The 13,734-nt window shown below is 44.0% G+C and overlaps 1 protein-coding gene across 1 annotated transcript in view; it reads right to left on the bottom strand.

Annotated features, from left to right (window-relative positions):
* SQOR (sulfide quinone oxidoreductase) overlaps nucleotides 1–5,178 on the bottom strand; it is a 58,927-nt gene extending 53,749 nt beyond the window's left edge. The window contains exon 1 of the mRNA XM_056135379.1: nucleotides 5,104–5,178. The gene's annotated coding sequence lies outside the window, so the exon portion shown is untranslated. The remainder of the gene's footprint in view (nucleotides 1–5,103) is intronic.
* Between the last annotated feature and the right edge of the window lie 8,556 nt (nucleotides 5,179–13,734).

Here is a 13,734-nt window from a genome sequence, read left to right as displayed (position 1 = left end):
GCCTGTGTCCTGGCCTGTGTCTTGGCACACCTCCTGTTGCGGTCAATGGCCACCCAGGATGGGGCTTACTAGAATATTAAGGAACCGAGCTTTTTAACTCTTTAACGTTAGCCTGTGGGAGCCATTTCAGAACTCAACCTCCAGAGCTGTAATACAGCCAGACATCTGTTTAAATATTAAACGGTTAAATATTAAACTGTTAAGGCTGACATTTGCTCTGATCATGGCCCAGGAACACAATGAAAAAACAGCCATCCAGGAAGCAGAAACAACCAAGTTCACCTACTTGGTGATTAAGGGTTTAAGAGTCCCACTGCGGTTCTTTCACTCTGTTTCTTTAGCAGAAAACTGTTGAGATTTTCTTTAGAGTTAAAGAACAGGCTGAAGATGTGGCTCAAGTGCTAAAGCCTTGCATGTGGTACAGCCTTGCATGCAAGAGGCCTTGGGTTCAATCACCCACACTCCATAACACTCACCCTCAGCATCAGTGAGAGTGGCCCCCACAAGAAAAACAACAAAATAAAAGGATTTACAGATTAACAGTGAGTGAGGACTTGGCAAGGGCAGCTGTGGCTCTCTGTGCTACTTAGACAATCCTTCAGGCTTCCTGTATACTCAGTCTACAGTCACAGAGCATTATAATAAGGAACAGCTAATTTTTACCAAATTATACAATTGCTAAAAACAAAAACAAACCTAAAATATATTTACAAATGGAAAATTCTTGCATTCTGGAGCCAAGGAAGAAAGAAACAATTAGTCCACTGAATATTTCAACTGAAGGTTAAAGGTTTGAAATGAATTATATAAGAGATGCACCTTGCTTCTCTGCTTGCTTTAGTCCACAACTTGAACTTTCAAGTTCTTCTCTAATATAGAAATTAACAAAACCAGCTCCTCTTTTACTCCACCATTCATAGTTGGCCTCTCATTTAAAAAAATAATAATAATAAAGCAAGGTTTCCTTTTCACATCAACATAAGCTTGTGTGTACCCATCCCCCAGGCACAGGAGAGGGAGGCCTGGTATGGAATTAATTTGCTCCCAGTCACACAACAGGTATCAGCTTAAGTCTTAAGGTCCTGAATCTGTTAAGCATCATTAAAAAAAAAATGGCTCAGCAGCCTCAGGATCATTGGGATTCCACTCACATCCACAAAAAGACTCTGAAGGGTGGATTTCATTATAGAGACTAGCCAATTAGGCATACTGTTCCCTGCAATTTGGTGTGTGAGGTCTTCACATAATGGGAAGAGGCTCTTTAATTACACATTATACATCTGTTGTTTAAATAGGATTGAAGAGATACCAGACTCAATTCTTTAATAAGGTTGGGACAGAATGAGGGGTAGACAAGGCAATAGGTGTGCTGAGTTCCCTATGCTCATGTCTTTTATGATTCATTAAATGACACAGTTCCCCGTTCCTGCTGAAGCCTTGCTGATAGTCAGAAATCTGGAGAGCAGAGTCCACACTCCACAATGGTTCAACCCAATAGGTCTTGTCCATCATTCGGGTTTTCATCAGTGTAATAAAGGACTACACTAGTTAGCTTCAAAGGTCACTTCCTTTTCTAAAACTCGATGATTCAGGGCCAGAACAATAGTAAAGCAAGCAAGGTGCTTGCTTTGCACACAGAAGAGCTGGTTTAATCCCTAGCACCTGGGAATGGCCCCAAAACAACCCAAAACAAAACAAAAACCCAAAGACACCTCTAATATCTTCTAACTGGGTGTGGCAAGAATGGAGTGGGGAGAAGCGCAGCCTGAACAGGTATGCAAATGCAACACTTGTCCTGACACCTCAAATGACCAGAGGCTCAAAAAAAAAATTTGTTTTTTGGCTTTTTGGGTCACACCCTCAATGCTCAGGGGTCACTCCTGGCGGTGCTCAGGAACCATAGGGGATGCTGGGGCCCAAAACCGGGTCAGCCGTGTGCAAGGCAAATACCCTGCCTGCTGTACTATCAATCCGGCCCCTCAAATTTATCTTATTAATCCAACTGGTTAGAAAACAGGATGATTCCTCTCCCATCCTCAGCAACATTCAGGTGCTCAAAGAAACACAAAACCTCACTTATTAGACCCACCATTTCCTTGGGAGCTCTCACAACCTATGTTATAAATATGCTGGTTGTCAAAACTTATCATTATCCTACGGATACTGATGAGCTGAGAGTAACTAGGTAAGGAAACAAAGGATTATAGAGTGAAATTGCCACGGTCACACTACCAAGAAGGCCCTTCCGGAAGTCAAGTATTGGTCTGCTCAGGGGCTGCCACAACCACCAACAAGGTAGATCAAAGGAAAGAAACTTACTCCTCCTGTCCCAGAGCTCAGAGTCCAAAATCAAGGTGGGGACAGGTCTGATGTCTCCTGGTATCTCTCCCTTAGTTTGCAGATGGTCGACTTCCTGCTGTAAACTACGTAAGGTTTCTCCTCCAGACAGGTTCCTGGTTTCTCTTGCTCTTCATTTCTTTTCTTTTTTTTCTTTTTGTTTTGTTTTTCGACCATACACAGCAATGCTCAGGACTTATTCCTGACCCTATGCTCAAGAGATCACTCCTGGAAGGCTCAGGGAACTAGGGAACTAGGATCACTCCTGGAAGGCTCAGGTGCCAAGGGATCAAATCTGGGTTGCTGTGTGCAAGGCAAACACCCTAGTTCATATGCTATTGCTCAAGGCCCTCTCTTCCTCTTCTTTTAAAGACACCAGTCATATAAGATTAGGGTCCCACCCTTATGATTTCATTTAACGATAGCACAGCAGTAGGGCGTTTGCCTTGCACGCAGCCAACATGGCCGACCCGAGTTCGATTCCTCCGCCCCTCTCAGAGAGCCCGGCAAGCTACCGAGAGTATTCGATATGCCAGACACAGTAACAACAAAGTCTCCAATGGAGACGTTACTGGGCCCGCTCGAGCAAATCGACGATCAACGGGAGGGCCTTTACCTTTACCTCACCATTTTTTCAAGTCTATCTCCATATATAGTTATAGTCAAAGATTTTTTGAAAGTGAAGATGTCAGGACAACAATATTTAAATTTTGAGGGGACAGAATTCAGACTTTCACAACGCTATAGGGGTAACCCCAGCATGTTCAAAATTTTCTGTTCTTTACAAAATTCTCTCCCCCTATACCAGCCCCCATTTAACAGTTCATGAAGTAAACAGTTGTTGGCAGAGGATACTTTTCTTCTTCCTCTTTTTCACAGCCATTTCAATTACTTAATCAACTCTCAAAGGCTGAGAATTAAGCAGCAATTAGTAGATATTAGGCCTGGTCTGGACAGCTTCTAGCAATTTACCCCCGGGTTCCCATTTACCAAATATTCAGAATCAGAGATGCGTTATGTAGTAGGTGGTGGGTCAGAGAAAGGCCAGGAGAAAAATGGAAAGAGAAATGTGCATCTATGCCAGAAATGCTTCATCATTGGTTGGTCTCCATTCCTTGTCAAACATTTCCTGTATTACAACACATCAGATTAACAAACATAAGCAAGATGGAGGTGAAGCTGTTCTGAAAAGAATCTTGGTTTCCTATGAAAATTCAATTTCATCTTTCTGGCAGCACACTAGCTACACAAATCCTCCCACACAGACCTATGAGCCCTGACTGACATTTCAAGCATTCTATCTCCAGATGCGTTTGGATGTTTGGTAAGCCAGAAAAAAAAAAAGAAAAAAGTTCTTTTTTTTTTTAATTTTTTCATTATTTCTCCAATCATTAACTGTCTCCTGATAGACCTGGGGTTTTTGTTGTTGTCAGTTCTAATTCACATTACCCAATCAATAATGATTTATTGAGCATCTTCTATGTACCCAGTATATAGGACTGGGGATAAGATGGTGACAGCTGCAAACTTGCTATTCAAGGAGACAGACATGTTCTAATATTTATTTCACTTCTTTGTACTGGGAACCTAATATATTGTATATGGGAAAGGAAAATTATCTCCACTGCTCACTACAAAAAAGTTCATGTGACAGTTCAATGTAAGGGTCAGGTGACTAGAAGTCCTGTCACCTAACTTTAGGGGGGTGTACACTGAGGATCTCAACCTGAACCATTAAACTTAGATTTTAAAAATCCTTTAATATTTCACTAATCTCTATTCTTCAATTATATACTATACATAAACACACAACCTCAGTATGAGCAGCATTTACTACTGTCACCAACAGAAATTAATTTCATTTTCTTATAGGTGTCACCTTGAAATACTGTTTGTGCTTAATGCTACTTCAAAGTCATGGTTGTTATTAGAGCTATGTTGTTGTTTTTTTTTACCGCATTGCCCCTTTTCTCCCTAACATAGCTATATTACTACATCATGCGGTCTTTCATTATTTTGACAAGTACCCTAGAATCGCTTCCTTTACATTACCTTTATTTGTTCTGAGAAGGGGTCCTTAAATTTTCCAGAATTGCTAAAAAGGTAAAATCTACACAAAAATGGGTCAGAACACTACACGAGAGAGCAATGACATCCCAGCCAGATGCAGAGGCTCTACTCGCTGTATGTTTGCACAAGTGGTGAAGTCGGGATTTCCAGAATTAAAAGAGAAATGAAGAGGAAAGGGCAGGCACCCCAACTCCCCCCCGCCCTCCTTTCCCACCCTTCCCTCTAAGCGCGGGCCCAAAGTGCTCAGCTGTTTCTTCCAGCCGCCGGCTACCCCTCGAGGGCCCCCCCACTGTGTCCCACGCGCAGGGTCGGTGGGTAACCGTGTCCCCCACTCCCACCCCGGGAGACTAAGCCCCAGGACGCCCCTGGGACACGCACTCCACCAGCGGACGGCGCCAGAAATCGCCCCACACCCCCGCTCCCACCAGGGTCCAACACGCCGCGCTCCCCGCCGCTGGGTTTCCTAACTGCCTTCCACGCGCCCGACTCCGGGAAGGGAGCGCTGGGGCGTCGGGGAAGCGGAGCGGGCTGGTGTGCAGCCAACTGGAACCCGGGACACCCGGACCGAGAAGTCCGGCGGCGGGAACAGGGCCAGTCCCCAGCCGTGGAGGCGGCTCCTGGCCCCCGCCCGACGCGCCTCCCCTGGCCCAGTCCCGCTCTCGGCCCCGCAGCCTCCCCCGCGCCGTTGCCGCTTACCGCGGGGCCAGCGAGACTCGGGCTTCAGGCTGGGGCTGCAGACTCTGAGGCTCCGGCCCGGGCTCGCGGCCTCGGCTGCGGCCCCGCCCGCCCGCCCGACCTGCCCCCCGACGGAGGCGGAGTGAGCTTGGCTGCCCGCCGAGAGCTCGGGCAAGGTCCGTCGCCGCCCGCCGCGCCCGAGACCCAGCGCGGGCGCACCCGAACGGGGAGCGCGCCCGGCACCGAGTGAGGGGCGCGGCGCCCGCCCGCCGCGGAGCTGCCCACGGGGCATGTTCGGCCCAGCCCCCGCGTGACAGCGAAGGGCACCGAGGCCAGTTGTCACTTTCCTGCAGCCCCAACCCGCGCCGACCGCGTTGCATGAGTGGTCAAGGACGAGGCCTCGACGGGGCGGAGCCGGGGCGGGACGGGGGCGGGACGGGTCCGGAGGCCCGGCTGCTTTCCTACCCAGACTCTGCGGTGTTGGTGTGGACACGGAGGACTCGCTCTCCCCCCGTTGGGGCGCACCCCTGGACCCTTATACGTGGAGCAGAGAGGCCGGAAGACTGGCGACGAGGTGCGCGTTGGAGCCGAGCCTTTCCCGGACGCGGGCCAGCCCGTATCAGTGGTACCAGTTCTAGTCCTCCGGCATACTGCCCAGCCTGGCATTTTTCTATCAGCAGCAGCCCTGCTGGATAATGGGGGTCTCCGTTATTATCGAAGCTTGCAGCCCCTCTTTAAAATAAACCCGGGGGCGCCCCAAAGGTTTATTGCAATTTTAATGCTTTTTAATAACTTGGTTGTGAGTTAACAAAGTCTCTTCCCCAAATGGCTCTTAAGTGTAATTACTTCTGTTTACGTTGATTTCGTTTGTGAGTTTAAGCCTAGCTGCTTCTGTTAAAATCCCCGTGAATACCATAGTTACCAAAGCAGACTGAGGATTTATTGGTAACACAGCATTGCTTTTGTGACGTGATTTTCTCAAATGGTAAACAACTCAGGCAAAGAAGCACTAGATTTACTCAAAGGTGCATTCCTAGGAATATCTGTTTTAACACCATGCAAAATGTGGGAAATGGGGACTGGAGCAATAGCACAGCGCGTAGGGAGTTTGCCTTGCACGGGGGCAACACGGGTTCGATTCCCAGCATCCCATATGGTCCCCTGAGCACTGCCAGGGGTGATTCCTGAGTGCAGAGTCAGGAGTAACCTCTGTGCATCGCTGGGTGTGACCCAAAAAGCAAAAAAAAAAAAAAAAAGTGGGAGCTGTACTCTAGCAAAGCAACCACTGTGGTAACATTGTATGACTAAATCCCAATCATGAACAACTCTGTAACTGTGAATCTCACGGTGATTCAATAAAAATAAATCAATAAAAATAGGCAGTTTACCAAAAAATTTAAAATATAAAATGATTTTTAAAACATGCAAAAATGTGAACTTACAGTTAAACTTTAATCTAGCTTGTTTTATCAAAAATGCAGTTTGTTGATGCTTGAATGAGGCGAGAGAAAAGACAACAGGACACTTGCCACTTCCAGCAGTCTGGCAGAGCAGAAGTGGCACCCACTCCCTCTCCACACCAGTGATGATGCCCCAACCACCTTGACAAATGAAATGCCCCCTGGCACGCACACGCACACACAAATACATTGCCAGGTCTGCACAGACAGACATCACTCAGCCCCTCTCTTCCCACCCTCCCTAACCTGGCTTAGATGTGGAAAACACAGTCTCAGCAGAATCTTAGAAGGGACAGCTTGCCAGGAAGTTTGAAGTTGGGGTTAAGGAATCAGATTCAGAGTTAAGACATGTCCTAGGCAGATCCTAGGAATTTATACATGTATTCATTCTATATTCTCCCCTAGGACCTCTCCTTCTCCCATGAAGACCAGGAATATCCCATGAGACAGGAAGAGTGAGAGCATCTCACTCATTTATTCACGTGTTCATTCTTTCATCTGATGGGTGCCCATTCTGCTCCCTGCCACCTTTTCATATACTGTTGAAAACCCAGACTCAGCCTCTACCCTTGCAGAGCTAGCTGGTGAGATGAGAAAGGAGATACCTCGTGAAGAGGTAAGGGAGGAGGTAAGAATGAGGGCTGGCATGAAGTGGAGTAAATCCAATTCCAGAGCATCTCAGAGAAGGGAAAGCAAAACTCCAGGAAGATAGAGGGGTACATAGCCTCTTCTGCAGGAAGGGTTGGAGACCAGAATGAGGGTATGGGAAAGAACTCTCTGGAGAATAGGAAAGGCAGGTCAAGCAGCTGCTTCTGCCGGCACACAGCTTTAACAGGATAGTCTGCTGTACCAGCCATGCACTCCATGCCTTCACCCCTTCTTGGCAGCAAATTTTATCTCAGCCAGCCAGGTTGGCACCAACCCAGAGGAGCTGTTGAAACTTGTAGGACATTGGAATGAGTGTTGACCAACTCCCTATGCAAGTACCCAGAGTATACAGCACCATGTTCACCCTGCCAGACCCCTGGGCAGCCTCAGAAGCAGAGTGTGGTATGCAGAGACATCATACTGTTTATGTATTGGGCCTACTTTAAGATGGCTTCCCGAGGCTGGAGCGATATAGCACAGCGGGTAGGGCCAACCTGGGTTTGATTCCCAGCGTCCCATATCATCCCCCAAACATTGTCAGGAGTAATTCCTGAGTTCAGAGCCAGGAGTAACCCCATGTGCATCACCAGGTGTGACCCCCCCAAAAAAGCAACAAAAAAAAGAAGGCATTCCCAGGACTGGAGAGAAAGGTAAGGCACTTGACTTGTACACGGCCAATCCATGTTGTATCCGAGATAGTTCCCTGAACTCTTCCAGGACTGATTCCTGAGCTCAGAGCCAGGAGTAAGCACTGACGACCACCAGGTGTGCCCAAAAAGACAAAAAGGAAAAAAAAAGGAATCCCCAACACTTTCCAAATATGCTATTTTGTTAGTCATCTTGCATAGAAACAATTATAACCGTGTATAGGGTAGCAAATAATTCCCTCGTCTGTTACAATGAAGAGTACATTGCTTTACTGCCCAGCAGCACGGATGTGTATGAAAATGCTTCATAAGCCACACAGGACTCCCATTCAATCAGCAATCTTGGCTTGTGCTCAGCTGCTGCCATCTAGAAATTCCAAATAAAATTAGGGTAAATCTATTTCTCTAAAGTTCAGGGAGCAGCTTTTTCATGGGCCTGGGTGCTTGCCTTATATGCAATTGACTGGGGTTTAATCCTGTGCACTGCATATGGTACCCCAAGTCCTACCAGGAGTGATCCCTGAGCATAGAACCAGAGTAAGCCCTGAGCACTGCCAGATGAAACTCCAAAATAAACAGGACTGTGGGTAAGGGCCTTGGAGCTAATCGCTGTCTGTGGCCACTGCTCAGTGTGGCTCCATCCAACATCTTCCCTCTTTCCCAGCCCCATCTATATGCTAGCAGACGGCCTTTCTTCTCCGTTTCTGCCCCTTTGAGCCTTTGTCATGGTAACTTATTATTCCCTCTAATACAATGCTATCTAGCATAATGAATTAACTCTCCAAGAAAAGTATAAACCCACTGAAGGCAGGAACTGTGTATTCTTCATCTTGTTCCCACACGCTTGGTCTTTTGCCCATTACAAGTATGCTGGGTACCACAGAACAATTCTCTAGGCTGTTCCACCTGTGGGGTAACTTGAAAGTTTCTTGGATGATTTATAGTCCATGACCACCACAGTTGACCCCCAGAGCCATGGTTAGTGCTGATCTTTCTTCCTTCTCCATCATCCATTCTAACTCCCCTTCACCTCAGTTCTCATTTTAGCAGGTTTTGATAATTCACCTGTTATGACTCAAACCTTTATTCCCGAAAGGTCAGAACACTGATAACCAGGCCTAGTGAGAATGAACTGCTGTACATCTGTTCCATTGTAATATAAAGGGAAACGCCCCAATGAATCACCACCTCTCACAGCTCACCCCCGGACAGCGTCCTTCCTTCTCTTACTGACCAGCAACAGCTGTACCCAGAAGAGGTGTGAGGCTGACCCAGACTCATATAGGTGCTTCTTTTCTGAATTCTGAGATTAGTTGGTATGGAAATACAAAAAGTCCTAATAGCTTTATCTTGAATATAAAATATTAGATATTTCATATTAACACAAAAATTCAACATGCTAAAGCAAGCTAAAAGTCAAGGATAATATTAGATGTTTATAGTAGCAATACACATAGGCTTGTTAGGGTTAGCTCATCAATATAAGGATATAGGTGGTACTGTAAAATTTTTGTGAGAAACAGGAATATTAACTTAATAATCAAATTTCACGGGAAGCCATGAAAGCCCAGCACAAAGTTTTCTCAAGCAGCCTTGTACAAGAAAATTGCTCAGGATTCAAACCATTTGGAGGGGTCTCGTGACCCTGTCCTCTTTTGGAAACACAAGTTTAGAGATCCTTACTTCTCCCAACACTGCACTTCACAGCTCTCTCCCTGCTTCTGTATTTTCTCACTTTTTCTTGTGTTACTAAAGGACTGATACTCCCTGGGCCATAAGCCTAAAACATATTTCCAAGTCAGTAACTGGCTCAGTCAGTGAAATTCTCCAAAGTCCCTGTCTAGACAACAAGTTTTCCCAACCTGGACAATCTCTCACTAATTATCCTTTGGGCCAGGTGAAATTAAAAATACAGAGCACCCAGAAACTCTGCCCACAAGAAACCTTTAGCTAGGAATAATTTTCTTAAAAGAGGATTCTAAGCATGGCTGATAAAATTGTGACCGGAAAAGGTTATTTGTGTATCCGTGTGTTGGAGGGTTGGGGCTTGGGGATGCAACAAACTAGAAAACTCATGAAGATTAGAAAACTATATTATTATATTTTTATACATAGTATTAAACCTTATCAAATATTTCACATAGGTCATATTTTCAAGCATCTCACCAGAGCTGGGGAGATAGCACAGCAGATAGGACGCTTTTCTTGCTCGTAGCCCACAGGGTTCAACCCCCCAGCACCCCACCCCATGGAGTTCCCTGAGCCAGTCCAGGAGTGATCCTTGAGCATAGAGCAAGAAGCAAGCCCTGAGCATGGCTGCATGTGTCCCAAAAACAAACAACAAAAGCAAACATCTCACTGTTTCAACATAAGTTTAAGCAGAAGCATATGCTCTGACGGAAGCTTTTAGATGAAACTAACATTTAAGTCAGTAAACTTTATAGCAGATTATATGGTGAGCCTTAATCAATCCATTAAAGGGTTTCGTAGAGAGAGGGGAAAAAAAAAGGAAAACCCTGACTTACCTGAAATCAAAATAGTCCTAGACTTTGAAGAACTAGAGAACCACAAGATGGCAGCATTGCCTAGCTGCACTTCAGCAGGCTATAAAACCATGAAATGCTCATCTGCAGTCTGCTATAAAACAGACACAGCTGTTTGTAAGCAGCCCATAGAGCCCATAGTTAATGGAGAACACACAAATCTGAACAGGAGATGTGGCATTGATAGACTCCCTGGCAATGTCAGAATTGAGAAATGTCTGCTGTCACAGTCCTCATGGATGACACTTATATAATCTAGGGTTTTTAAATCCTGTTACTTTGCTGGAATTACTTCAACTGTTCCTGGCTGTGAAAGTATAATACAAGTTCAGTGTAGCTAGATTATAAAACCAACTTCCTATAAATTTAAGGACATTTTCGGCACAGTAATCTGGAAGTCTAGGGGCCTCTCTTAGTGATACTCAGATCAGCTCTGTGCTTCACTGGTAATACAGCGATGAGAAGACCCAGTAGTGCTAGGGACCACCAGGGCTAAGCCTGGTGCTGCTACTCCTGGCAATATCTGGGGGAGCATATGGGATGCAGGGGATCAAACACCAGTGGGTCGCATGCGAGGGAAATGCACTCCCTGCTATAGTCCTTCTGGCCCCTGTTCTAGCGATTTTTAATATCCATATTTTTTTGTTTCAATCCCAACTCCTATGATTAATTTTATATAGCATTATCACTAGAGTATGGTAGCTCGATATTTGGTTGAATACTAGCCTATGCTCTCAAGGCAGTTTTTAGATTAAACTAAACGTTGGTGAGCCCCAATCATTCCATTAAAGGGTTTCAGACCAAAATAAATAAATTAGTCAATTAAATCACCTGAGGACGAGGGAATTCTGTCTCCAGACGGCCTTTGAATTCAAGCTTCAACATTTACTCTTCCCGAGTCTCCACCTGCTGGCCATTTCTGCAGACTTTAAAACTGCCAACCCAGGGGCAGGAGCTTTTGCCAGCATGCAGCCAATTGTGGCCCATAAACCAAACAACAACAATAATTAGGATTACAATAGTACAGCGGGGAGGGCATTTGCTTGCATGTGGCCAACCTGGGTTGGATTCCCATACCCCTGAGCATCCTAGGTGTGACCCAAAAAGAAAAAAAAACTACGAGCTCCCACAATTATGTATGTATGTGAGTTAATCCTTTAAAACCAATCTAACTACACATATACACTAGTGGTCGCATTCTCTGGAGAATACTAATTGAATCAAGAGAATACTAATTAGACCAAGCACCACTATACCATGGAATAAAAATATAAAAACATTCTTCATCTTGATAGTTGGGTACGTGGCTCAAGTGCTTCGCATGTGTGAGGCCCTGGGTTTCAATCCCTGACACAGCAGCTGCTTGAAGCACCATGATGTCAATGTGTGGTCCTGATAGTCTTCAAGCATCTCTAGGTATGGCCCCACAAACAACTTTTTTAAAAAAATTTTTAATTAAAGAATTGTGATTTACAAAGTTATTGGTAGTTGAAGTCTAGGCATATAGTATTTCAACATCAATCCCACCACCTGTATTGATTTCCCTCCACCCTCATCCCCACCATCTCGACAGGCACATTACAAAGTTCAGTGGTTGCAGCTTAAATCTAATGTTTTTGTCTTTTGTTTTTTCCCTCCGGCCCTCCCCCCTATCTGTTTTAAATATTGCTGAATCTGTGCTTTAAATGTATATATATATATATATATATATATATATATATACACACATATATATATATACAGAGAGAGAGAGAGAACTATACCATTCTCCTACATCATCACTCTAACTGAAGCCTGACCCCTCTTCTCCATTACTTCCCTTTCTCATCTTCTTTCTCCCCTGCCTCCCTTCTCTGTCCTCCTTTCTAAGCTCTGGGGTTAAGGGTGATCTGGGCATCCTCCCTTTAGTACATTACATTTCTTCATCCAGTTATTCTATCTACCACAGATAAGTGAGACCATCCTGTGTTCCCACAAATTTAAATATATATGGACATATCTATCTATTTCCATCTCAATAAACACACAAAACATGTAACCAAGAATGTGAGAAGAGGCTGATTACAGGGTCCACAATACTAACCACTGCATACTAAAGACTATGTATACTTGTATGCTTAAAACTTTCTCACTGAAGGATCAAAGCAGATGCCAAGATCTTCAAGTCTCTATACATCCTTTTTTTGTAGTCCACTGCAAAAAATGTTTAATATGCCTTTGGCTGTTTTCTTCACCACACCAATAAAAGTAAAGCCTAAATTAGGAATGAGCAGAACCTACCTGAGCGCAGTGTGATTTCCAGTCCTCTCCTTTAACCAGATGAGCACTGAAGTCTTCCAGAAGCACATCAGCAATCATGATTTAAAAAAAAAATCAGAACTACAACCTTTTCTTCATTTTATGATGAAGTGACAGAAAGGAGCAGCCTTCCACTATCTTTATTCCCAATAAATGGATTTTCATTAATTATTCTTTACAACTTTCCATTATTTTTATTCTCAATAGATGGGTTTTTATTATTCTTAATATGCCTATGAGCTACCTTTATTCCAAGTCAAAGTTTCATTACCCTTTCCTTTCTACTTCAATCTTAGCCTTCCCTTTTATTTTTTTTACCAATTTTACCTATTTTCTTTTCTTTCCCATAGTGTTCCTTTGCAATTTTTACAAGAGCTTTTTAAATCAGTCACTGAAAACTGTCTCCCCTAACGACTCTTAACAGTTCTGAAAATAAACCAACACTCACCCAAATTTTGATTTGAAAATTAAATGGCATCTGGCCTTATACATGCAAACATGGCAGAAACAATGTTTTGTTTGAGTCAGATTTATTTTGATTTGACCAAACAAATAAAGATTTAGTCAATCTACACAAAAAATAGTGAGAACAATAAACAATAAACAATAACTGTAAAATAGAAGCCATCTTTAAAAGGAAAAACCAAATAACTATTAAATATGTGTGCAGTAAGGTTTGGATGCTTAACGACTACTTTGGAAGAATTATAAAAGTATATGTGTATATATATGAGAGCACATGAATATATATGAATCTAATGAAATTTATAGATCCAGTTCTGGAAAACACATCTAAAATTCAATCAAAATGTCTATCCCTGTATGTCCCTCCAAAAGTCCTCCAGTGTCCTTCCCAGCGGTCCAAGGACTCCATCCCAGGTTACCAAAAAAAGTTAAACCTAAGTTATTCTAAATTTCTATAAGTAAAAAAATATCTATCTATCTATCTATCTATCTATCTATCTATCTATCTATATTACACCAGCAGTTCTCAACTGGGGGTTATATAGCTCAGAGTCCTTCACCTCCAATGCAGGATATTCCAAGAGGGCCAAG

The sequence above is a fragment of the Sorex fumeus genome, unplaced genomic scaffold (assembly GCF_029834395.1).
Source record: "Sorex fumeus unplaced genomic scaffold, SorFum_2.1 ptg000111l, whole genome shotgun sequence".
Classification (NCBI taxonomy): Eukaryota; Metazoa; Chordata; class Mammalia; order Eulipotyphla; family Soricidae; genus Sorex; species Sorex fumeus.
The sequence above is the reverse complement of the archived record's forward strand: the minus strand, read 5'-3'. Positions and strand labels throughout refer to the sequence as shown.